Genomic DNA, 25,206 nt, shown 5'->3' on the forward strand with positions numbered 1-25,206 from the left:
GGGAAGCTTTTTATGCCCTTAGTATTTTGAATTTGATTTGTTGGGAGAACGGAAACCAAGGAGAGATTGGCAGAGATCGGGTGGCTGACACCTCTACTAGTAAATGGTTGGTAAGGGGGATACAACTGGCAGTAGCGAATCAGATAGACTGAAGGGGGAATGGTCTGTTTAGAGGCAGGCCATAGAGTAAGGAGTTGCAATAGTCGAGAGATATCACGGGAGTGAAGTGAAAGTTTGGTGGTGTCATTGGTAAAAATGGGGCATACTTTGGAATTCTTATTGTGGTGAAGATAGCGAGATTTAGACAGTAAATAGTTGTGGGGCTGACAAAAGGGTACATAAAGAATTACAGCTTGCACCGGGCATGAGGGAAGGGAACAATATAACGCAGGTTAGCTTACCATTCCCTCTCTTTGCTCTGAATTGCACAGGGTACTTCCAATTTTGCTGATATCAACTCTCAAGAGAAGCCTAAACCACTAGACTCTATCGTTAACTTGTGCAGCAAATCCACGTCAATAAAGCTCCCTTATGAATGTAATCCATTACTTTATAAAGCATTAGAGCAGCATCACTATGAAGAATGACTATATAAAACCGACTCTGGTGGGACTCGAACCCACAACCTTTGAATTACTACACCAACTAGAAGTCCAATGCGCTATCCATTGCGCCACAGAGCCCTCTCTGAAGACTTTGTTAGAGGAACTTGCCTGAGGAACTATTCAAGTCATAACAAATAAACACAATTGAATAATGGTCACTGCTAAATAATAGGGATGAGCTCAAGATCTGGTCCAGATACAGTTTAAGATTTAAATTTACCTGCTTGGGCATGTGCCTTAGTGCAATATCTTTTGATATTTAAGTGGGAACCGGAGGTCATGTTAAGTAGAAATATTTGTACCGTTGATTAGTTGTTGGAGAAAGGAAGAGCTCAGCAATTAGGTGATGGCAGGAAAGACTATCCTGAATAGATGAGTTTGCAGGGATCACCTGAAGCATACAGACAGGGAAATAGCCATATAGATTGGTGTAGGGAATCTGAGAGGATGGGATAGTCCATGGGAAAATCCCAGAGGACAGCATGGGATGAAGTGTTGAGGGAGCTAGCGAACAGGAGTTCTTGGAAGCAGAGAACAGGGTGGTTTATTTGATACTATATGATAAGGTTAATGATGTAGCTAGAGGCAGAGTTGTGGGAAGCTTTTTATGCCCTTAGTATTTTGAATTTGATTTGTTGGGAGAACGGAAGCCAAGGAGAGATTGGTAGAGATCGGGTGGCTGACACCTCTACTAGTAAATGGTTGGTAAGGGGGATACAACTGGCAGTAGCGAATCAGATAGACTGAAGGGGGAATGGTCTGTTTAGAGGCAGGCCATAGAGTAAGGAGTTGCAATAGTCGAGAGATATCACGGGAGTGAAGTGGAAGTTTGGTGGTGTCATTGGTAAAAATGGGGCATTCTTTGGAATTCTTATTGTGGGGAAGGTAGCGAGATTTAGACAGTAAATAGTTGTGGGGCTGACAAAAGGGTACATAAAGAATTACAGCTTACACCGGGCATGAGGGAAGGGAACAATATAACGCAGGTTAGCTTACCATTCCCTCTCTTTGCTCTGAATTGCACAGGGTACTTCCAATTTTGCTGATATCAACTCTCAAGAGAAGCCTAAACCACTAGGCTCTATCGTTAACTTGTGCAGCAAATCCACGTCAATAAAGCTCCTTTATGAATGTAATCCATTACTTTATAAAGCATTAGAGCAGCATCACTATGAAGAATGACTATATAAAACCGACTCTGGTGGGACTCGAAACCACAACCTTTGAATTACTACACCAACTAGAAGTCCAATGCGCTATCCATTGCGCCACAGAGCCCTCTCTGAAGACTTTTTTAGAGGAACTTGCCTGAGGAACTATTCAAGTCGTGACAAATAAACACAATTGAATAATGGTCACTGCTAAATAATAGGAATGAGCTCAAGATCTGGTCCAGATACAGTTTAAGATTTAAATTTACCTGCTTGGGCATGTGCCTTAGTGCAATATCTTTTGATATTTAAGTGGGAACCGGAGGTCATGTTAAGTAGAAATATTTGTACCGTTGATTAGTTGTTGGAGAAAGGAAGAGCTCAGCAATTAGGTGATGGCAGGAAAGACTATCCTGAATAGATGAGTTTGCAGGGATCACCTGAAGCATAAAGACAGGGAAATAGCCATATAGATTGGTGTAGGGAATCTGAGAGGATGGGATAGTCCATGGGAAAATCCCAGAGGACAGCATGGGATGAAGTGTTGAGGGAGCTAGCAAACAGGAGTTCTTGGAAGCAGAGAACAGGGTGGTTTATTTGATACTATATGATAAGGTTAATGATGTAGCTAGAGGCAGAGTTGGGGGAAGCTTTTTATGCCCTTAGTATTTTGAATTTGATTTGTTGGGAGAACGGAAACCAAGGAGAGATTGGCAGAGATCGGGTGGCTGACACCTCTACTAGTAAATGGTTGGTAAGGGGGATACAACTGGCAGTAGCGAATCAGATAGACTGAAGGGGGAATGGTCTGTTTAGAGGCAGGCCATAGAGTAAGGAGTTGCAATAGTCGAGAGATATCACGGGAGTGAAGTGAAAGTTTGGTGGTGTCATTGGTAAAAATGGGGCATACTTTGGAATTCTTATTGTGGTGAAGATAGCGAGATTTAGACAGTAAATAGTTGTGGGGCTGACAAAAGGGTACATAAAGAATTACAGCTTGCACCGGGCATGAGGGAAGGGAACAATATAACGCAGGTTAGCTTACCATTCCCTCTCTTTGCTCTGAATTGCACAGGGTACTTCCAATTTTGCTGATATCAACTCTCAAGAGAAGCCTAAACCACTAGACTCTATCGTTAACTTGTGCAGCAAATCCACGTCAATAAAGCTCCCTTATGAATGTAATCCATTACTTTATAAAGCATTAGAGCAGCATCACTATGAAGAATGACTATATAAAACCGACTCTGGTGGGACTCGAACCCACAACCTTTGAATTACTACACCAACTAGAAGTCCAATGCGCTATCCATTGCGCCACAGAGCCCTCTCTGAAGACTTTGTTAGAGGAACTTGCCTGAGGAACTATTCAAGTCATAACAAATAAACACAATTGAATAATGGTCACTGCTAAATAATAGGGATGAGCTCAAGATCTGGTCCAGATACAGTTTAAGATTTAAATTTACCTGCTTGGGCATGTGCCTTAGTGCAATATCTTTTGATATTTAAGTGGGAACCGGAGGTCATGTTAAGTAGAAATATTTGTACCGTTGATTAGTTGTTGGAGAAAGGAAGAGCTCAGCAATTAGGTGATGGCAGGAAAGACTATCCTGAATAGATGAGTTTGCAGGGATCACCTGAAGCATACAGACAGGGAAATAGCCATATAGATTGGTGTAGGGAATCTGAGAGGATGGGATAGTCCATGGGAAAATCCCAGAGGACAGCATGGGATGAAGTGTTGAGGGAGCTAGCGAACAGGAGTTCTTGGAAGCAGAGAACAGGGTGGTTTATTTGATACTATATGATAAGGTTAATGATGTAGCTAGAGGCAGAGTTGTGGGAAGCTTTTTATGCCCTTAGTATTTTGAATTTGATTTGTTGGGAGAACGGAAGCCAAGGAGAGATTGGTAGAGATCGGGTGGCTGACACCTCTACTAGTAAATGGTTGGTAAGGGGGATACAACTGGCAGTAGCGAATCAGATAGACTGAAGGGGGAATGGTCTGTTTAGAGGCAGGCCATAGAGTAAGGAGTTGCAATAGTCGAGAGATATCACGGGAGTGAAGTGGAAGTTTGGTGGTGTCATTGGTAAAAATGGGGCATTCTTTGGAATTCTTATTGTGGGGAAGGTAGCGAGATTTAGACAGTAAATAGTTGTGGGGCTGACAAAAGGGTACATAAAGAATTACAGCTTACACCGGGCATGAGGGAAGGGAACAATATAACGCAGGTTAGCTTACCATTCCCTCTCTTTGCTCTGAATTGCACAGGGTACTTCCAATTTTGCTGATATCAACTCTCAAGAGAAGCCTAAACCACTAGGCTCTATCGTTAACTTGTGCAGCAAATCCACGTCAATAAAGCTCCTTTATGAATGTAATCCATTACTTTATAAAGCATTAGAGCAGCATCACTATGAAGAATGACTATATAAAACCGACTCTGGTGGGACTCGAAACCACAACCTTTGAATTACTACACCAACTAGAAGTCCAATGCGCTATCCATTGCGCCACAGAGCCCTCTCTGAAGACTTTGTTAGAGGAACTTGCCTGAGGAACTATTCAAGTCATAACAAATAAACACAATTGAATAATGGTCACTGCTAAATAATAGGGATGAGCTCAAGATCTGGTCCAGATACAGATTAAGATTTAAATTTACCTGCTTGGGCATGTGCCTTAGTGCAATATCTTTTGATATTTAAGTGGGAACCGGAGGTCATGTTAAGTAGAAATATTTGTACCGTTGATTAGTTGTTGGAGAAAGGAAGAGCTCAGCAATTAGGTGATGGCAGGAAAGACTATCCTGAATAGATGAGTTTGCAGGGATCACCTGAAGCATACAGACAGGGAAATAGCCATATAGATTGGTGTAGGGAATCTGAGAGGATGGGATAGTCCATGGGAAAATCCCAGAGGACAGCATGGGATGAAGTGTTGAGGGAGCTAGCGAACAGGAGTTCTTGGAAGCAGAGAACAGGGTGGTTTATTTGATACTATATGATAAGGTTAATGATGTAGCTAGAGGCAGAGTTGTGGGAAGCTTTTTATGCCCTTAGTATTTTGAATTTGATTTGTTGGGAGAACGGAAGCCAAGGAGAGATTGGTAGAGATCGGGTGGCTGACACCTCTACTAGTAAATGGTTGGTAAGGGGGATACAACTGGCAGTAGCGAATCAGATAGACTGAAGGGGGAATGGTCTGTTTAGAGGCAGGCCATAGAGTAAGGAGTTGCAATAGTCGAGAGATATCACGGGAGTGAAGTGGAAGTTTGGTGGTGTCATTGGTAAAAATGGGGCATTCTTTGGAATTCTTATTGTGGGGAAGGTAGCGAGATTTAGACAGTAAATAGTTGTGGGGCTGACAAAAGGGTACATAAAGAATTACAGCTTGCACCGGGCATGAGGGAAGGGAACAATATAACGCAGGTTAGCTTACCATTCCCTCTCTTTGCTCTGAATTGCACAGGGTACTTCCAATTTTGCTGATATCAACTCTCAAGAGAAGCCTAAACCACTAGGCTCTATCGTTAACTTGTGCAGCAAATCCACGTCAATAAAGCTCCCTTATGAATGTAATCCATTACTTTATAAAGCATTAGAGCAGCATCACTATGAAGAATGACTATATAAAACCAACTCTGGTGGGACTCGAACCCACAACCTTTGAATTACTACACCAACTAGAAGTCCAATGCGCTATCCATTGCGCCACTGAGCCCTCTCTGAAGACTTTGTTAGAGGAACTTGCCTGAGGAACTATTCAAGTCATAACAAATAAACACAATTGAATAATGGTCACTGCTAAATAATAGGGATGAGCTCAAGATCTGGTCCAGATACAGTTTAAGATTTAAATTTACCTGCTTGGGCATGTGCCTTAGTGCAATATCTTTTGATATTTAAGTGGGAACCGGAGGTCATGTTAAGTAGAAATATTTGTACCGTTGATTAGTTGTTGGAGAAAGGAAGAGCTCAGCAATTAGGTGATGGCAGGAAAGACTATCCTGAATAGATGAGTTTGCAGGGATCACCTGAAGCATACAGACAGGGAAATAGCCATATAGATTGGTGTAGGGAATCTGAGAGGATGGGATAGTCCATGGGAAAATCCCAGAGGACAGCATGGGATGAAGTGTTGAGGGAGCTAGCGAACAGGAGTTCTTGGAAGCAGAGAACAGGGTGGTTTATTTGATACTATATGATAAGGTTAATGATGTAGCTAGAGGCAGAGTTGTGGGAAGCTTTTTATGCCCTTAGTATTTTGAATTTGATTTGTTGGGAGAACGGAAGCCAAGGAGAGATTGGTAGAGATCGGGTGGCTGACACCTCTACTAGTAAATGGTTGGTAAGGGGGATACAACTGGCAGTAGCGAATCAGATAGACTGAAGGGGGAATGGTCTGTTTAGAGGCAGGCCATAGAGTAAGGAGTTGCAATAGTCGAGAGATATCACGGGAGTGAAGTGGAAGTTTGGTGGTGTCATTGGTAAAAATGGGGCATTCTTTGGAATTCTTATTGTGGGGAAGGTAGCGAGATTTAGACAGTAAATAGTTGTGGGGCTGACAAAAGGGTACATAAAGAATTACAGCTTACACCGGGCATGAGGGAAGGGAACAATATAACGCAGGTTAGCTTACCATTCCCTCTCTTTGCTCTGAATTGCACAGGGTACTTCCAATTTTGCTGATATCAACTCTCAAGAGAAGCCTAAACCACTAGGCTCTATCGTTAACTTGTGCAGCAAATCCACGTCAATAAAGCTCCTTTATGAATGTAATCCATTACTTTATAAAGCATTAGAGCAGCATCACTATGAAGAATGACTATATAAAACCGACTCTGGTGGGACTCGAAACCACAACCTTTGAATTACTACACCAACTAGAAGTCCAATGCGCTATCCATTGCGCCACAGAGCCCTCTCTGAAGACTTTGTTAGAGGAACTTGCCTGAGGAACTATTCAAGTCATAACAAATAAACACAATTGAATAATGGTCACTGCTAAATAATAGGGATGAGCTCAAGATCTGGTCCAGATACAGATTAAGATTTAAATTTACCTGCTTGGGCATGTGCCTTAGTGCAATATCTTTTGATATTTAAGTGGGAACCGGAGGTCATGTTAAGTAGAAATATTTGTACCGTTGATTAGTTGTTGGAGAAAGGAAGAGCTCAGCAATTAGGTGATGGCAGGAAAGACTATCCTGAATAGATGAGTTTGCAGGGATCACCTGAAGCATACAGACAGGGAAATAGCCATATAGATTGGTGTAGGGAATCTGAGAGGATGGGATAGTCCATGGGAAAATCCCAGAGGACAGCATGGGATGAAGTGTTGAGGGAGCTAGCGAACAGGAGTTCTTGGAAGCAGAGAACAGGGTGGTTTATTTGATACTATATGATAAGGTTAATGATGTAGCTAGAGGCAGAGTTGTGGGAAGCTTTTTATGCCCTTAGTATTTTGAATTTGATTTGTTGGGAGAACGGAAGCCAAGGAGAGATTGGTAGAGATCGGGTGGCTGACACCTCTACTAGTAAATGGTTGGTAAGGGGGATACAACTGGCAGTAGCGAATCAGATAGACTGAAGGGGGAATGGTCTGTTTAGAGGCAGGCCATAGAGTAAGGAGTTGCAATAGTCGAGAGATATCACGGGAGTGAAGTGGAAGTTTGGTGGTGTCATTGGTAAAAATGGGGCATTCTTTGGAATTCTTATTGTGGGGAAGGTAGCGAGATTTAGACAGTAAATAGTTGTGGGGCTGACAAAAGGGTACATAAAGAATTACAGCTTGCACCGGGCATGAGGGAAGGGAACAATATAACGCAGGTTAGCTTACCATTCCCTCTCTTTGCTCTGAATTGCACAGGGTACTTCCAATTTTGCTGATATCAACTCTCAAGAGAAGCCTAAACCACTAGGCTCTATCGTTAACTTGTGCAGCAAATCCACGTCAATAAAGCTCCCTTATGAATGTAATCCATTACTTTATAAAGCATTAGAGCAGCATCACTATGAAGAATGACTATATAAAACCAACTCTGGTGGGACTCGAACCCACAACCTTTGAATTACTACACCAACTAGAAGTCCAATGCGCTATCCATTGCGCCACTGAGCCCTCTCTGAAGACTTTGTTAGAGGAACTTGCCTGAGGAACTATTCAAGTCATAACAAATAAACACAATTGAATAATGGTCACTGCTAAATAATAGGGATGAGCTCAAGATCTGGTCCAGATACAGTTTAAGATTTAAATTTACCTGCTTGGGCATGTGCCTTAGTGCAATATCTTTTGATATTTAAGTGGGAACCGGAGGTCATGTTAAGTAGAAATATTTGTACCGTTGATTAGTTGTTGGAGAAAGGAAGAGCTCAGCAATTAGGTGATGGCAGGAAAGACTATCCTGAATAGATGAGTTTGCAGGGATCACCTGAAGCATACAGACAGGGAAATAGCCATATAGATTGGTGTAGGGAATCTGAGAGGATGGGATAGTCCATGGGAAAATCCCAGAGGACAGCATGGGATGAAGTGTTGAGGGAGCTAGCGAACAGGAGTTCTTGGAAGCAGAGAACAGGGTGGTTTATTTGATACTATATGATAAGGTTAATGATGTAGCTAGAGGCAGAGTTGTGGGAAGCTTTTTATGCCCTTAGTATTTTGAATTTGATTTGTTGGGAGAACGGAAGCCAAGGAGAGATTGGTAGAGATCGGGTGGCTGACACCTCTACTAGTAAATGGTTGGTAAGGGGGATACAACTGGCAGTAGCGAATCAGATAGACTGAAGGGGGAATGGTCTGTTTAGAGGCAGGCCATAGAGTAAGGAGTTGCAATAGTCGAGAGATATCACGGGAGTGAAGTGGAAGTTTGGTGGTGTCATTGGTAAAAATGGGGCATTCTTTGGAATTCTTATTGTGGGGAAGGTAGCGAGATTTAGACAGTAAATAGTTGTGGGGCTGACAAAAGGGTACATAAAGAATTACAGCTTACACCGGGCATGAGGGAAGGGAACAATATAACGCAGGTTAGCTTACCATTCCCTCTCTTTGCTCTGAATTGCACAGGGTACTTCCAATTTTGCTGATATCAACTCTCAAGAGAAGCCTAAACCACTAGGCTCTATCGTTAACTTGTGCAGCAAATCCACGTCAATAAAGCTCCTTTATGAATGTAATCCATTACTTTATAAAGCATTAGAGCAGCATCACTATGAAGAATGACTATATAAAACCGACTCTGGTGGGACTCGAAACCACAACCTTTGAATTACTACACCAACTAGAAGTCCAATGCGCTATCCATTGCGCCACAGAGCCCTCTCTGAAGACTTTGTTAGAGGAACTTGCCTGAGGAACTATTCAAGTCGTAACAAATAAACACAATTGAATAATGGTCACTGCTAAATAATAGGGATGAGCTCAAGATCTGGTCCAGATACAGTTTAAGATTTAAATTTACCTGCTTGGGCATGTGCCTTAGTGCAATATCTTTTGATATTTAAGTGGGAACCGGAGGTCATGTTAAGTAGAAATATTTGTACCATTCCCTCTCTTTGCTCTGAATTGCACAGGGTACTTCCAATTTTGCTGATATCAACTCTCAAGAGAAGCCTAAACCACTAGACTCTATCGTTAACTTGTGCAGCAAATCCACGTCAATAAAGCTCCCTTATGAATGTAATCCATTACTTTATAAAGCATTAGAGCAGCATCACTATGAAGAATGACTATATAAAACCGACTCTGGTGGGACTCGAACCCACAACCTTTGAATTACTACACCAACTAGAAGTCCAATGCGCTATCCATTGCGCCACAGAGCCCTCTCTGAAGACTTTGTTAGAGGAACTTGCCTGAGGAACTATTCAAGTCATAACAAATAAACACAATTGAATAATGGTCACTGCTAAATAATAGGGATGAGCTCAAGATCTGGTCCAGATACAGTTTAAGATTTAAATTTACCTGCTTGGGCATGTGCCTTAGTGCAATATCTTTTGATATTTAAGTGGGAACCGGAGGTCATGTTAAGTAGAAATATTTGTACCGTTGATTAGTTGTTGGAGAAAGGAAGAGCTCAGCAATTAGGTGATGGCAGGAAAGACTATCCTGAATAGATGAGTTTGCAGGGATCACCTGAAGCATACAGACAGGGAAATAGCCATATAGATTGGTGTAGGGAATCTGAGAGGATGGGATAGTCCATGGGAAAATCCCAGAGGACAGCATGGGATGAAGTGTTGAGGGAGCTAGCGAACAGGAGTTCTTGGAAGCAGAGAACAGGGTGGTTTATTTGATACTATATGATAAGGTTAATGATGTAGCTAGAGGCAGAGTTGTGGGAAGCTTTTTATGCCCTTAGTATTTTGAATTTGATTTGTTGGGAGAACGGAAGCCAAGGAGAGATTGGTAGAGATCGGGTGGCTGACACCTCTACTAGTAAATGGTTGGTAAGGGGGATACAACTGGCAGTAGCGAATCAGATAGACTGAAGGGGGAATGGTCTGTTTAGAGGCAGGCCATAGAGTAAGGAGTTGCAATAGTCGAGAGATATCACGGGAGTGAAGTGGAAGTTTGGTGGTGTCATTGGTAAAAATGGGGCATTCTTTGGAATTCTTATTGTGGGGAAGGTAGCGAGATTTAGACAGTAAATAGTTGTGGGGCTGACAAAAGGGTACATAAAGAATTACAGCTTACACCGGGCATGAGGGAAGGGAACAATATAACGCAGGTTAGCTTACCATTCCCTCTCTTTGCTCTGAATTGCACAGGGTACTTCCAATTTTGCTGATATCAACTCTCAAGAGAAGCCTAAACCACTAGGCTCTATCGTTAACTTGTGCAGCAAATCCACGTCAATAAAGCTCCTTTATGAATGTAATCCATTACTTTATAAAGCATTAGAGCAGCATCACTATGAAGAATGACTATATAAAACCGACTCTGGTGGGACTCGAAACCACAACCTTTGAATTACTACACCAACTAGAAGTCCAATGCGCTATCCATTGCGCCACAGAGCCCTCTCTGAAGACTTTGTTAGAGGAACTTGCCTGAGGAACTTGCCTGAGGAACTATTCAAGTCGTAACAAATAAACACAATTGAATAATGGTCACTGCTAAATAATAGGGATGAGCTCAAGATCTGGTCCAGATACAGTTTAAGATTTAAATTTACCTGCTTGGGCATGTGCCTTAGTGCAATATCTTTTGATATTTAAGTGGGAACCGGAGGTCATGTTAAGTAGAAATATTTGTACCATTCCCTCTCTTTGCTCTGAATTGCACAGGGTACTTCCAATTTTGCTGATATCAACTCTCAAGAGAAGCCTAAACCACTAGACTCTATCGTTAACTTGTGCAGCAAATCCACGTCAATAAAGCTCCCTTATGAATGTAATCCATTACTTTATAAAGCATTAGAGCAGCATCACTATGAAGAATGACTATATAAAACCGACTCTGGTGGGACTCGAACCCACAACCTTTGAATTACTACACCAACTAGAAGTCCAATGCGCTATCCATTGCGCCACAGAGCCCTCTCTGAAGACTTTGTTAGAGGAACTTGCCTGAGGAACTTGCCTGAGGAACTATTCAAGTCGTAACAAATAAACACAATTGAATAATGGTCACTGCTAAATAATAGGGATGAGCTCAAGATCTGGTCCAGATACAGTTTAAGATTTAAATTTACCTGCTTGGGCATGTGCCTTAGTGCAATATCTTTTGATATTTAAGTGGGAACCGGAGGTCATGTTAAGTAGAAATATTTGTACCGTTGATTAGTTGTTGGAGAAAGGAAGAGCTCAGCAATTAGGTGATGGCAGGAAAGACTATCCTGAATAGATGAGTTTGCAGGGATCACCTGAAGCATACAGACAGGGAAATAGCCATATAGATTGGTGTAGGGAATCTGAGAGGATGGGATAGTCCATGGGAAAATCCCAGAGGACAGCATGGGATGAAGTGTCGAGGGAGCTAGCGAACAGGAGTTCTTGGAAGCAGAGAACAGGGTGGTTTATTTGATACTATATGATAAGGTTAATGATGTAGCTAGAGGCAGAGTTGTGGGAAGCTTTTTATGCCCTTAGTATTTTGAATTTGATTTGTTGGGAGAACGGAAGCCAAGGAGAGATTGGCAGAGATCGGGTGGCTGACACCTCTACTAGTAAATGGTTGGTAAGGGGGATACAACTGGCAGTAGCGAATCAGATAGACTGAAGGGGGAATGGTCTGTTTAGAGGCAGGCCACAGAGTAAGGAGTTGCAATAGTCGAGAGATATCACGGGAGTGAAGTGGAAGTTTGGTGGTGTCATTGGTAAAAATGGGGCATTCTTTGGAATTCTTATTGTGGGGAAGGTAGCGAGATTTAGACAGTAAATAGTTGTGGGGCTGACAAAAGGGTACATAAAGAATTACAGCTTGCACCGGGCATGAGGGAAGGGAACAATATAACGCAGGTTAGCTTACCATTCCCTCTCTTTGCTCTGAATTGCACAGGGTACTTCCAATTTTGCTGATATCAACTCTCAAGAGAAGCCTAAACCACTAGGCTCTATCGTTAACTTGTGCAGCAAATCCACGTCAATAAAGCTCCCTTATGAATGTAATCCATTACTTTATAAAGCATTAGAGCAGCATCACTATGAAGAATGACTATATAAAACCGACTCTGGTGGGACTTGAACCTTTGAATTACTACACCAACTAGAAGTCCAATGCGCTATCCATTGCGCCACAGAGCCCTCTCTGAAGACTTTGTTAGAGGAACTTGCCTGAGGAACTATTCAAGTCGTAACAAATAAACACAATTGAATAATGGTCACTGCTAAATAATAGGGATGAGCTCAAGATCTGGTCCAGATACAGTTTAAGATTTAAATTTACCTGCTTGGGCATGTGCCTTAGTGCAATATCTTTTGATATTTAAGTGGGAACCGGAGGTCATGTTAAGTAGAAATATTTGTACCGTTGATTAGTTGTTGGAGAAAGGAAGAGCTCAGCAATTAGGTGATGGCAGGAAAGACTATCCTGAATAGATGAGTTTGCAGGGATCACCTGAAGCATACAGACAGGGAAATAGCCATATAGATTGGTGTAGGGAATCTGAGAGGATGGGATAGTCCATGGGAAAATCCCAGAGGACAGCATGGGATGAAGTGTTGAGGGAGCTAGCGAACAGGAGTTCTTGGAAGCAGAGAACAGGGTGGTTTATTTGATACTATATGATAAGGTTAATGATGTAGCTAGAGGCAGAGTTGTGGGAAGCTTTTTATGCCCTTAGTATTTTGAATTTGATTTGTTGGGAGAACGGAAGCCAAGGAGAGATTGGCAGAGATCGGGTGGCTGACACCTCTACTAGTAAATGGTTGGTAAGGGGGATACAACTGGCAGTAGCGAATCAGATAGACTGAAGGGGGAATGGTCTGTTTAGAGGCAGGCCATAGAGTAAGGAGTTGCAATAGTCGAGAGATATCACGGGAGTGAAGTGAAAGTTTGGTGGTGTCATTGGTAAAAATGGGGCATTCTTTGGAATTCTTATTGTGGGGAAGGTAGCAAAATTTAGACAGTAAATAGTTGTGGGGCTGACAAAAGGGTACATAAAGAATTACAGCTTGCACCGGGCATGAGGGAAGGGAACAATATAACGCAGGTTAGCTTACCATTCCCTCTCTTTGCTCTGAATTGCACAGAGTACTTCCAATTTTGCTGATATCAACTCTCAAGAGAAGCCTAAACCACTAGGCTCTATCGTTAACTTGTGCAGCAAATCCACGTCAATAAAGCTCCCTTATGAATGTAATCCATTACTTTATAAAGCATTAGAGCAGCATCACTATGAAGAATGACTATATAAAACCGACTCTGGTGGGACTCGAACCCACAACCTTTGAATTACTACACCAACTAGAAGTCCAATGCGCTATCCATTGCGCCACAGAGCCCTCTCTGAAGACTTTGTTAGAGGAACTTGCCTGAGGAACTATTCAAGTCGTAACAAATAAACACAATTGAATAATGGTCACTGCTAAATAATAGGGATGAGCTCAAGATCTGGTCCAGATACAGTTTAAGATTTAAATTTACCTGCTTGGGCATGTGCCTTAGTGCAATATCTTTTGATATTTAAGTGGGAACCGGAGGTCATGTTAAGTAGAAATATTTGTACCGTTGATTAGTTGTTGGAGAAAGGAAGAGCTCAGCAATTAGGTGATGGCAGGAAAGACTATCCTGAATAGATGAGTTTGCAGGGATCACCTGAAGCATACAGACAGGGAAATAGCCATATAGATTGGTGTAGGGAATCTGAGAGGATGGGATAGTCCATGGGAAAATCCCAGAGGACAGCATGGGATGAAGTGTTGAGGGAGCTAGCGAACAGGAGTTCTTGGAAGCAGAGAACAGGGTGGTTTATTTGATACTATATGATAAGGTTAATGATGTAGCTAGAGGCAGAGTTGTGGGAAGCTTTTTATGCCCTTAGTATTTTGAATTTGATTTGTTGGGAGAACGGAAGCCAAGGAGAGATTGGCAGAGATCGGGTGGCTGACACCTCTACTAGTAAATGGTTGGTAAGGGGGATACAACTGGCAGTAGCGAATCAGATAGACTGAAGGGGGAATGGTCTGTTTAGAGGCAGGCCATAGAGTAAGGAGTTGCAATAGTCGAGAGATATCACGGGAGTGAAGTGGAAGTTTGGTGGTGTCATTGGTAAAAATGGGGCATTCTTTGGAATTCTTATTGTGGGGAAGGTAGCGAGATTTAGACAGTAAATAGTTGTGGGGCTGACAAAAGGGTACATAAAGAATTACAGCTTGCACCGGGCATGAGGGAAGGGAACAATATAACGCAGGTTAGCTTACCATTCCCTCTCTTTGCTCTGAATTGCACAGGGTACTTCCAATTTTGCTGATATCAACTCTCAAGAGAAGCCTAAACCACTAGGCTCTATCGTTAACTTGTGCAGCAAATCCACGTCAATAAAGCTCCCTTATGAATGTAATCCATTACTTTATAAAGCATTAGAGCAGCATCACTATGAAGAATGACTATATAAAACCAACTCTGGTGGGACTCGAACCCACAACCTTTGAATTACTACACCAACTAGAAGTCCAATGCGCTAACCATTGCGCCACAGAGCCCTCTCTGAAGACTTTGTTAGAGGAACTTGCCTGAGGAACTATTCAAGTCGTAACAAATAAACACAATTGAATAATGGTCACTGCTAAATAATAGGGATGAGCTCAAGATCTGGTCCAGATACAGTTTAAGATTTAAATTTACCTGCTTGGGCATGTGCCTTAGTGCAATATCTTTTGATATTTAAGTGGGAACCGGAGGTCATGTTAAGTAGAAATATTTGTACCATTCCCTCTCTTTGCTCTGAATTGCACAGGGTACTTCCAATTTTGCTGATATCAACTCTCAAGAGAAGCCTAAACCACTAGGCTCTATCGTTAACTTGTGCAGCAAATCCACGTCAATAAAGCTCCCTTATGAATGTAATCCATTACTTTATAAAGCATTAGAGCAGCATCACTATGAAGAATGACTATATAAAACCGACTCTGGTGGGACTCGAACCCACAACCTTTGAATTACCACACCAACTAGAAGTCCAATGCGCTATCCATTGCGCCACAGAGCCCTCTCTGAAGACTTTGTTAGAGGAACTTGCCTGAGGAACTTGCCTGAGGAACTTGCCTGAGGAACTTGCCTGAGGAACTATTCAAGTCGTAACAAATAAACACAATTGAATAATGGTCACTGCTAAATAATAGGGATGAGCTCAAGATCTGGTCCAGATACAGTTTAAGATTTAAATTTACCTGCTTGGGCATGTGCCTTAGTGCAATATCTTTTGATATTTAAGTGGGAACCGGAGGTCATGTTAAGTAGAAATATTTGTACCGTTGATTAGTTGTTGGAGAAAGGAAGAGCTCAGCAATTAGGTGATGGCAGGAAAGACTATCCTGAATAGATGAGTTTGCAGGGATCACCTGAAGCATACAGACAGGGAAATAGCCATATAGATTGGTGTAGGGAATTCGAGAGGATGGGATAGTCCATGGGAAAATCCCAGAGGACAGCATGGGATGAAGTGTTGAGGGAGCTAGCGAACAGGCGTTCTTGGAAGCAGAGAACAGGGTGGTTTATTTGATACTATATGATAAGGTTAATGATGTAGCTAGAGGCAGAGTTGTGGGAAGCTTTTTATGCCCTTAGTATTTTGAATTTGATTTGTTGGGAGAACGGAAGCCAAGGAGAGATTGGCAGAGATCGGGTGGCTGACACCTCTACTAGTAAATGGTTGGTAAGGGGGATACAACTGGCAGTAGCGAATCAGATAGACTGAAGGGCGAATGGTCTGTTTAGAGGCAGGCCATAGAGTAAGGAGTTGCAATAGTCGAGAGATATCACGGGAGTGAAGTGGAAGTTTGGTGGTGTCATTGGTAAAAATGGGGCATTCTTTGGAATTCTTATTGTGGGGAAGGTAGCGAGATTTAGACAGTAAATAGTTGTGGGGCTGACAAAAGGGTACATAAAGAATTACAGCTTGCACCGGGCATGAGGGAAGGGAACAATATAACGCAGGTTAGCTTACCATTCCCTCTCTTTGCTCTGAATTGCACAGGGTACTTCCAATTTTGCTGATATCAACTCTCAAGAGAAGCCTAAACCACTAGGCTCTATCGTTAACTTGTGCAGCAAATCCACGTCAATAAAGCTCCCTTATGAATGTAATCCATTACTTTATAAAGCATTAGAGCAGCATCACTATGAAGAATGACTATATAAAACCGACTCTGGTGGGACTCGAACCCACAACCTTTGAATTACTACACCAACTTAGAAGTCCAATGCGCTATCCATTGCGCCACAGAGCCCTCTCTGAAGACTTTGTTAGAGGAACTTGCCTGAGGAACTATTCAAGTCATAACAAATAAACACAATTGAATAATGGTCACTGCTAAATAATAGGGATGAGCTCAAGATCTGGTCCAGATACAGTTTAAGATTTAAATTTACCTGCTTGGGCATGTGCCTTAGTGCAATATCTTTTGATATTTAAGTGGGAACCGGAGGTCATGTTAAGTAGAAATATTTGTACCGTTGATTAGTTGTTGGAGAAAGGAAGAGCTCAGCAATTAGGTGATGGCAGGAAAGACTATCCTGAATAGATGAGTTTGCAGGGATCACCTGAAGCATACAGACAGGGAAATAGCCATATAGATTGGTGTAGGGAATCTGAGAGGATGGGATAGTCCATGGGAAAATCCCAGAGGACAGCATGGGATGAAGTGTTGAGGGAGCTAGCGAACAGGAGTTCTTGGAAGCAGAGAACAGGGTGGTTTATTTGATACTATATGATAAGGTTAATGATGTAGCTAGAGGCAGAGTTGTGGGAAGCTTTTTATGCCCTTAGTATTTTGAATTTGATTTGTTGGGAGAACGGAAGCCAAGGAGAGATTGGCAGAGATCGGGTGGCTGACACCTCTACTAGTAAATGGTTGGTAAGGGGGATACAACTGGCAGTAGCGAATCAGATAGACTGAAGGGGGAATGGTCTGTTTAGAGGCAGGCCATAGAGTAAGGAGTTGCAATAGTCGAGAGATATCACGGGAGTGAAGTGGAAGTTTGGTGGTGTCATTGGTAAAAATGGGGCATTCTTTGGAATTCTTATTGTGGGGAAGGTAGCGAGATTTAGACAGTAAATAGTTGTGGGGCTGACAAAAGGGTACATAAAGAATTACAGCTTGCACCGGGCATGAGGGAAGGGAACAATATAACGCAGGTTAGCTTACCATTCCCTCTCTTTGCTCTGAATTGCACAGGGTACTTCCAATTTTGCTGATATCAACTCTCAAGAGAAGCCTAAACCACTAGGCTCTATCGTTAACTTGTGCAGCAAATCCACGTCAATAAAGCTCCCTTATGAATGTAATCCATTACTTTATAAAGCATTAGAGCAGCATCACTATGAAGAATGACTATATAAAACCAACTCTGGTGGGACTCGAACCCACAACCTTTGAATTACTACACCAACTAGAAGTCCAATGCACTAACCATTGCGCCACAGAGCCCTCTCTGAAGACTTTGTTAGAGGAACTTGCCTGAGGAACTATTCAAGTCGTAACAAATAAACACAATTGAATAATGGTCACTGCTAAATAATAGGGATGAGCTCAAGATCTGGTCCAGATACAGTTTAAGATTTAAATTTACCTGCTTGGGCATGTGCCTTAGTGCAATATCTTTTGATATTTAAGTGGGAACCGGAGGTCATGTTAAGTAGAAATATTTGTACCATTCCCTCTCTTTGCTCTGAATTGCACAGGGTACTTCCAATTTTGCTGATATCAACTCTCAAGAGAAGCCTAAACCACTAGGCTCTATCGTTAACTTGTGCAGCAAATCCACGTCAATAAAGCTCCCTTATGAATGTAATCCATTACTTTATAAAGCATTAGAGCAGCATCACTATGAAGAATGACTATATAAAACCGACTCTGGTGGGACTCGAACCCACAACCTTTGAATTACCACACCAACTAGAAGTCCAATGCGCTATCCATTGCGCCACAGAGCCCTCTCTGAAGACTTTGTTAGAGGAACTTGCCTGAGGAACTTGCCTGAGGAACTTGCCTGAGGAACTTGCCTGAGGAACTATTCAAGTCGTAACAAATAAACACAATTGAATAATGGTCACTGCTAAATAATAGGGATGAGCTCAAGATCTGGTCCAGATACAGTTTAAGATTTAAATTTACCTGCTTGGGCATGTGCCTTAGTGCAATATCTTTTGATATTTAAGTGGGAACCGGAGGTCATGTTAAGTAGAAATATTTGTACCGTTGATTAGTTGTTGGAGAAAGGAAGAGCTCAGCAATTAGGTGATGGCAGGAAAGACTATCCTGAATAGATGAGTTTGCAGGGATCACCTGAAGCATACAGACAGGGAAATAGCCATATAGATTGGTGTAGGGAATTCGAGAGGATGGGATAGTCCATGGGAAAATCCCAGAGGACAGCATGGGATGAAGTGTTGAGGGAGCTAGCGAACAGGCGTTCTTGGAAGCAGAGAACAGGGTGGTTTATTTGATACTATATGATAAGGTTAATGATGTAGCTAGAGGCAGAGTTGTGGGAAGCTTTTTATGCCCTTAGTATTTTGAATTTGATTTGTTGGGAGAACGGAAGCCAAGGAGAGATTGGCAGAGATCGGGTGGCTGACACCTCTACTAGTAAATGGTTGGTAAGGGGGATACAACTGGCAGTAGCGAATCAGATAGACTGAAGGGGGAATGGTCTGTTTAGAGGCAGGCCACAGAGTAAGGAGTTGCAATAGTCGAGAGATATCACGGGAGTGAAGTGGAAGTTTGGTGGTGTCATTGGTAAAAATGGGGCATTCTTTGGAATTCTTATTGTGGGGAAGGTAGCGAGATTTAGACAGTAAATAGTTGTGGGGCTGACAAAAGGGTACATAAAGAATTACAGCTTGCACCGGGCATGAGGGAAGGGAACAATATAACGCAGGTTAGCTTACCATTCCCTCTCTTTGCTCTGAATTGCACAGGGTACTTCCAATTTTGCTGATATCAACTCTCAAGAGAAGCCTAAACCACTAGGCTCTATCGTTAACTTGTGCAGCAAATCCACGTCAATAAAGCTCCCTTATGAATGTAATCCATTACTTTATAAAGCATTAGAGCAGCATCACTATGAAGAATGACTATATAAAACCGACTCTGGTGGGACTCGAACCCACAACCTTTGAATTACTACACCATCTAGAAGTCCAATGCGCTATCCATTGCGCCACAGAGCCCTCTCTGAAGACTTTGTTAGAGGAACTTGCCTGAGGAACTATTCAAGTCATAACAAATAAACACAATTGAATAATGGTCACTGCTAAATAATAGGGATGAGCTCAAGATCTGGTCCAGATACAGTTTAAGATTTAAATTTACCTGCTTGGGCATGTGCCTTAGTGCAATATCTTTTGATATTTAAGTGGGAACCGGAGGTCATGTTAAGTAGAAATATTTGTACCGTTGATTAGTTGTTGGAGAAAGGAAGAGCTCAGCAATTAGGTGATGGCAGGAAAGACTATCCTGAATAGATGAGTTTGCAGGGATCACCTGAAGCATACAGACAGGGAAATAGCCATATAGATTGGTGTAGGGAATTCGAGAGGATGGGATAGTCCATGGGAAAATCACAGAGGACAGCATGGGATGAAGTGTTGAGGGAGCTAGCGAACAGGCGTTCTTGGAAGCAGAGAACAGGGTGGTTTATTTGATACTATATGATAAGGTTAATGATGTAGCTAGAGGCAGAGTTGTGGGAAGCTTTTTATTCCCTTAGTATTTTGAATTTGATTTGTTGGGAGAACGGAAGCCAAGGAGAGATTGGCAGAGATTGGGTGGCTGACACCTCTACTAGTAAATGGTTGGTAAGGGGGATACAACTGGCAGTAGCGAATCAGATAGACTGAAGGGGGAATGGTCTGTTTAGAGGCAGGCCATAGAGTAAGGAGTTGCAATAGTCGAGAGATATCACGGGAGTGAAGTGGAAGTTTGGTGGTGTCATTGGTAAAAATGGGGCATTCTTTGGAATTCTTATTGTGGGGAAGGTAGCGAGATTTAGACAGTAAATAGTTGTGGGGCTGACAAAAGGGTACATAAAGAATTACAGCTTGCACCGGGCATGAGGGAAGGGAACAATATAACGCAGGTTAGCTTACCATTCCCTCTCTTTGCTCTGAATTGCACAGGGTACTTCCAATTTTGCTGATATCAACTCTCAAGAGAAGCCTAAACCACTAGGCTCTATCGTTAACTTGTGCAGCAAATCCACGTCAATAAAGCTCCCTTATGAATGTAATCCATTACTTTATAAAGCATTAGAGCAGCATCACTATGAAGAATGACTATATAAAACTGACTCTGGTGGGACTCGAACCCACAACCTTTGAATTACTACACCAACTAGAAGTCCAATGCGCTATCCATTGCGCCACAGAGCCCTCTCTGAAGACTTTGTTAGAGGAACTTGCCTGAGGAACTATTCAAGTCGTAACAAATAAACACAATTGAATAATGGTCACTGCTAAATAATATGGATGAGCTCAAGATCTGGTCCAGATACAGTTTAAGATTTAAATTTACCTGCTTGGGCATGTGCCTTAGTGCAATATCTTTTGATATTTAAGTGGGAACCGGAGGTCATGTTAAGTAGAAATATTTGTACCGTTGATTAGTTGTTGGAGAAAGGAAGAGCTCAGCAATTAGGTGATGGCAGGAAAGACTATCCTGAATAGATGAGTTTGCAGGGATCACCTGAAGCATACAGACAGGGAAATAGCCATATAGATTGGTGTAGGGAATTCGAGAGGATGGGATAGTCCATGGGAAAATCCCAGAGGACAGCATGGGATGAAGTGTTGAGGGAGCTAGCGAACAGGCGTTCTTGGAAGCAGAGAACAGGGTGGTTTATTTGATACTATATGATAAGGTTAATGATGTAGCTAGAGGCAGAGTTGTGGGAAGCTTTTTATGCCCTTAGTATTTTGAATTTGATTTGTTGGGAGAACGGAAGCCAAGGAGAGATTGGCAGAGATCGGGTGGCTGACACCTCTACTAGTAAATGGTTGGTAAGGGGGATACAACTGGCAGTAGCGAATCAGATAGACTGAAGGGGGAATGGTCTGTTTAGAGGCAGGCCACAGAGTAAGGAGTTGCAATAGTCGAGAGATATCACGGGAGTGAAGTGGAAGTTTGGTGGTGTCATTGGTAAAAATGGGGCATTCTTTGGAATTCTTATTGTGGGGAAGGTAGCGAGATTTAGACAGTAAATAGTTGTGGGGCTGACAAAAGGGTACATAAAGAATTACAGCTTGCACCGGGCATGAGGGAAGGGAACAATATAACGCAGGTTAGCTTACCATTCCCTCTCTTTGCTCTGAATTGCACAGGGTACTTCCAATTTTGCTGATATCAACTCTCAAGAGAAGCCTAAACCACTAGGCTCTATCGTTAACTTGTGCAGCAAATCCACGTCAATAAAGCTCCCTTATGAATGTAATCCATTACTTTATAAAGCATTAGAGCAGCATCACTATGAAGAATGACTATATAAAACCAACTCTGGTGGGACTCGAACCCACAACCTTTGAATTACTACACCAACTAGAAGTCCAATGCGCTATCCATTGCGCCACAGAGCCCTCTCTGAAGACTTTGTTAGAGGAACTTGCCTGAGGAACTATTCAAGTCATAACAAATAAACACAATTGAATAATGGTCACTGCTAAATAATAGGGATGAGCTCAAGATCTGGTCCAGATACAGTTTAAGATTTAAATTTACCTGCTTGGGCATGTGCCTTAGTGCAATATCTTTTGATATTTAAGTGGGAACCGGAGGTCATGTTAAGTAGAAATATTTGTACCGTTGATTAGTTGTTGGAGAAAGGAAGAGCTCAGCAATTAGGTGATGGCAGGAAAGACTATCCTGAATAGATGAGTTTGCAGGGATCACCTGAAGCATACAGACAGGGAAATAGCCATATAGATTGGTGTAGGAAATCTGAGAGGATGGGATAGTCCATGGGAAAATCCCAGAGGACAGCATGGGATGAAGTGTTGAGGGAGCTAGCGAACAGGAGTTCTTGGAAGCAGAGAACAGGGTGGTTTATTTGATACTATATGATAAGGTTAATGATGTAGCTAGAGGCAGAGTTGTGGGAAGCTTTTTATGCCCTTAGTATTTTGAATTTGATTTGTTGGGAGAACGGAAGCCAAGGAGAGATTGGCAGAGATTGGGTGGCTGACACCTCTACTAGTAAATGGTTGGTAAGGGGGATACAACTGGCAGTAGCGAATCAGATAGACTGAAGGGGGAATGGTCTGTTTAGAGGCAGGCCATAGAGTAAGGAGTTGCAATAGTCGAGAGATATCACGGGAGTGAAGTGGAAGTTTGGTGGTGTCATTGGTAAAAATGGGGCATTCTTTGGAATTCTTATTGTGGGGAAGGTAGCGAGATTTAGACAGTAAATAGTTGTGGGGCTGACAAAAGGGTACATAAAGAATTACAGCTTGCACCGGGCATGAGGGAAGGGAACAATATAACGCAGGTTAGCTTACCATTCCCTCTCTTTGCTCTGAATTGCACAGGGTACTTCCAATTTTGCTGATATCAACTCTCAAGAGAAGCCTAAACCACTAGGCTCTATCGTTAACTTGTGCAGCAAATCCACGTCAATAAAGCTCCCTTATGAATGTAATCCATTACTTTATAAAGCATTAGAGCAGCATCACTATGAAGAATGACTATATAAAACCAACTCTGGTGGGACTCGAACGCACAACCTTTGAATTACTACACCAACTAGAAGTCCAATGCGCTATCCATTGCGCCACAGAGCCCTCTCTGAAGACTTTGTTAGAGGAACTTGCCTGAGGAACTTGCCTGAGGAACTATTCAAGTCGTAACAAATAAACACAATTGAATAATGGTCACTGCTAAATAATAGGGATGAGCTCAAGATCTGGTCCAGATACAGTTTAAGATTTAAATTTACCTGCTTGGGCATGTGCCTTAGTGCAATATCTTTTGATATTTAAGTGGGAACCGGAGGTCATGTTAAGTAGAAATATTTGTACCGTTGATTAGTTGTTGGAGAAAGGAAGAGCTCAGCAATTAGGTGATGGCAGGAAAGACTATCCTGAATAGATGAGTTTGCAGGGATCACCTGAAGCATACAGACAGGGAAATAGCCATATAGATTGGTGTAGGGAATTCGAGAGGATGGGATAGTCCATGGGAAAATCCCAGAGGACAGCATGGGATGAAGTGTTGAGGGAGCTAGCGAACAGGAGTTCTTGGAAGCAGAGAACAGGGTGGTTTATTTGATACTATATGATAAGGTTAATGATGTAGCTAGAGGCAGAGTTGTGGGAAGCTTTTTATGCCCTTAGTATTTTGAATTTGATTTGTTGGGAGAACGGAAGCCAAGGAGAGATTGGCAGAGATCGGGTGGCTGACACCTCTACTAGTAAATGGTTGGTAAGGGGGATACAACTGGCAGTAGCGAATCAGATAGACTGAAGGGCGAATGGTCTGTTTAGAGGCAGGCCATAGAGTAAGGAGTTGCAATAGTCGAGAGATATCACGGGAGTGAAGTGGAAGTTTGGTGGTGTCATTGGTAAAAATGGGGCATTCTTTGGAATTCTTATTGTGGGGAAGGTAGCGAGATTTAGACAGTAAATAGTTGTGGGGCTGACAAAAGGGTACATAAAGAATTACAGCTTGCACCGGGCATGAGGGAAGGGAACAATATAACGCAGGTTAGCTTACCATTCCCTCTCTTTGCTCTGAATTGCACAGGGTACTTCCAATTTTGCTGATATCAACTCTCAAGAGAAGCCTAAACCACTAGGCTCTATCGTTAACTTGTGCAGCAAATCCACGTCAATAAAGCTCCCTTATGAATGTAATCCATTACTTTATAAAGCATTAGAGCAGCATCACTATGAAGAATGACTATATAAAACCAACTCTGGTGGGACTCGAACGCACAACCTTTGAATTACTACACCAACTAGAAGTCCAATGCGCTATCCATTGCGCCACAGAGCCCTCTCTGAAGACTTTGTTAGAGGAACTTGCCTGAGGAACTATTCAAGTCGTAACAAATAAACACAATTGAATAATGGTCACTGCTAAATAATAGGGATGAGCTCAAGATCTGGTCCAGATACAGTTTAAGATTTAAATTTACCTGCTTGGGCATGTGCCTTAGTGCAATATCTTTTGATATTTAAGTGGGAACCGGAGGTCATGTTAAGTAGAAATATTTGTACCGTTGATTAGTTGTTGGAGAAAGGAAGAGCTCAGCAATTAGGTGATGGCAGGAAAGACTATCCTGAATAGATGAGTTTGCAGGGATCACCTGAAGCATACAGACAGGGAAATAGCCATATAGATTGGTGTAGGGAATTCGAGAGGATGGGATAGTCCATGGGAAAATCCCAGAGGACAGCATGGGATGAAGTGTTGAGGGAGCTAGCGAACAGGCGTTCTTGGAAGCAGAGAACAGGGTGGTTTATTTGATACTATATGATAAGGTTAATGATGTAGCTAGAGGCAGAGTTGTGGGAAGCTTTTTATGCCCTTAGTATTTTGAATTTGATTTGTTGGGAGAACGGAAGCCAAGGAGAGATTGGCAGAGATCGGGTGGCTGACACCTCTACTAGTAAATGGTTGGTAAGGGGGATACAACTGGCAGTAGCGAATCAGATAGACTGAAGGGGGAATGGTCTGTTTAGAGGCAGGCCATAGAGTAAGGAGTTGCAATAGTCGAGAGATATCACGGGAGTGAAGTGGAAGTTTGGTGGTGTCATTGGTAAAAATGGGGCATTCTTTGG

At 42.3% G+C, this 25,206-nt stretch overlaps 13 non-coding genes across 13 annotated transcripts; all 13 read right to left on the reverse strand.

The window, feature by feature from the left end:
• Positions 1–598: 598 nt before the first annotated feature.
• Positions 599–683, reverse strand: TRNAR-UCU (transfer RNA arginine (anticodon UCU)). The gene is given in 2 exon segments: positions 599–634; positions 647–683. It is a non-coding gene; the product is annotated as a tRNA-Arg (tRNA).
• A 2,315-nt stretch (positions 684–2,998) lies between these two features.
• On the reverse strand, positions 2,999–3,083 carry TRNAR-UCU (transfer RNA arginine (anticodon UCU)). The gene is given in 2 exon segments: positions 2,999–3,034; positions 3,047–3,083. It is a non-coding gene; the product is annotated as a tRNA-Arg (tRNA).
• A 6,421-nt stretch (positions 3,084–9,504) lies between these two features.
• On the reverse strand, positions 9,505–9,589 carry TRNAR-UCU (transfer RNA arginine (anticodon UCU)). The gene is given in 2 exon segments: positions 9,505–9,540; positions 9,553–9,589. It is a non-coding gene; the product is annotated as a tRNA-Arg (tRNA).
• A 1,634-nt stretch (positions 9,590–11,223) lies between these two features.
• Positions 11,224–11,308, reverse strand: TRNAR-UCU (transfer RNA arginine (anticodon UCU)). Its single transcript is given in 2 exon segments — positions 11,224–11,259; positions 11,272–11,308. It is a non-coding gene; the product is annotated as a tRNA-Arg (tRNA).
• A 2,321-nt stretch (positions 11,309–13,629) lies between these two features.
• TRNAR-UCU (transfer RNA arginine (anticodon UCU)) lies at positions 13,630–13,714 on the reverse strand. The gene is given in 2 exon segments: positions 13,630–13,665; positions 13,678–13,714. It is a non-coding gene; the product is annotated as a tRNA-Arg (tRNA).
• A 1,115-nt stretch (positions 13,715–14,829) lies between these two features.
• TRNAR-UCU (transfer RNA arginine (anticodon UCU)) lies at positions 14,830–14,914 on the reverse strand. The gene is given in 2 exon segments: positions 14,830–14,865; positions 14,878–14,914. It is a non-coding gene; the product is annotated as a tRNA-Arg (tRNA).
• Positions 14,915–15,335: 421 nt separating this feature from the next.
• On the reverse strand, positions 15,336–15,420 carry TRNAR-UCU (transfer RNA arginine (anticodon UCU)). Its single transcript is given in 2 exon segments — positions 15,336–15,371; positions 15,384–15,420. It is a non-coding gene; the product is annotated as a tRNA-Arg (tRNA).
• Positions 15,421–16,574: 1,154 nt separating this feature from the next.
• TRNAR-UCU (transfer RNA arginine (anticodon UCU)) lies at positions 16,575–16,660 on the reverse strand. Its single transcript is given in 2 exon segments — positions 16,575–16,610; positions 16,624–16,660. It is a non-coding gene; the product is annotated as a tRNA-Arg (tRNA).
• Positions 16,661–17,775: 1,115 nt separating this feature from the next.
• Positions 17,776–17,860, reverse strand: TRNAR-UCU (transfer RNA arginine (anticodon UCU)). The gene is given in 2 exon segments: positions 17,776–17,811; positions 17,824–17,860. It is a non-coding gene; the product is annotated as a tRNA-Arg (tRNA).
• A 421-nt stretch (positions 17,861–18,281) lies between these two features.
• Positions 18,282–18,366, reverse strand: TRNAR-UCU (transfer RNA arginine (anticodon UCU)). Its single transcript is given in 2 exon segments — positions 18,282–18,317; positions 18,330–18,366. It is a non-coding gene; the product is annotated as a tRNA-Arg (tRNA).
• A 1,154-nt stretch (positions 18,367–19,520) lies between these two features.
• Positions 19,521–19,605, reverse strand: TRNAR-UCU (transfer RNA arginine (anticodon UCU)). The gene is given in 2 exon segments: positions 19,521–19,556; positions 19,569–19,605. It is a non-coding gene; the product is annotated as a tRNA-Arg (tRNA).
• A 1,115-nt stretch (positions 19,606–20,720) lies between these two features.
• TRNAR-UCU (transfer RNA arginine (anticodon UCU)) lies at positions 20,721–20,805 on the reverse strand. The gene is given in 2 exon segments: positions 20,721–20,756; positions 20,769–20,805. It is a non-coding gene; the product is annotated as a tRNA-Arg (tRNA).
• A 1,115-nt stretch (positions 20,806–21,920) lies between these two features.
• TRNAR-UCU (transfer RNA arginine (anticodon UCU)) lies at positions 21,921–22,005 on the reverse strand. Its single transcript is given in 2 exon segments — positions 21,921–21,956; positions 21,969–22,005. It is a non-coding gene; the product is annotated as a tRNA-Arg (tRNA).
• Positions 22,006–25,206: the final 3,201 nt, after the last annotated feature.

This window comes from Lithobates pipiens, unplaced genomic scaffold (assembly GCF_037356315.1).
Source record: "Lithobates pipiens isolate NorthernLeopardFrog02 unplaced genomic scaffold, aLitPip1_a1.2 Scaffold_13, whole genome shotgun sequence".
Classification (NCBI taxonomy): Eukaryota; Metazoa; Chordata; class Amphibia; order Anura; family Ranidae; genus Lithobates; species Lithobates pipiens.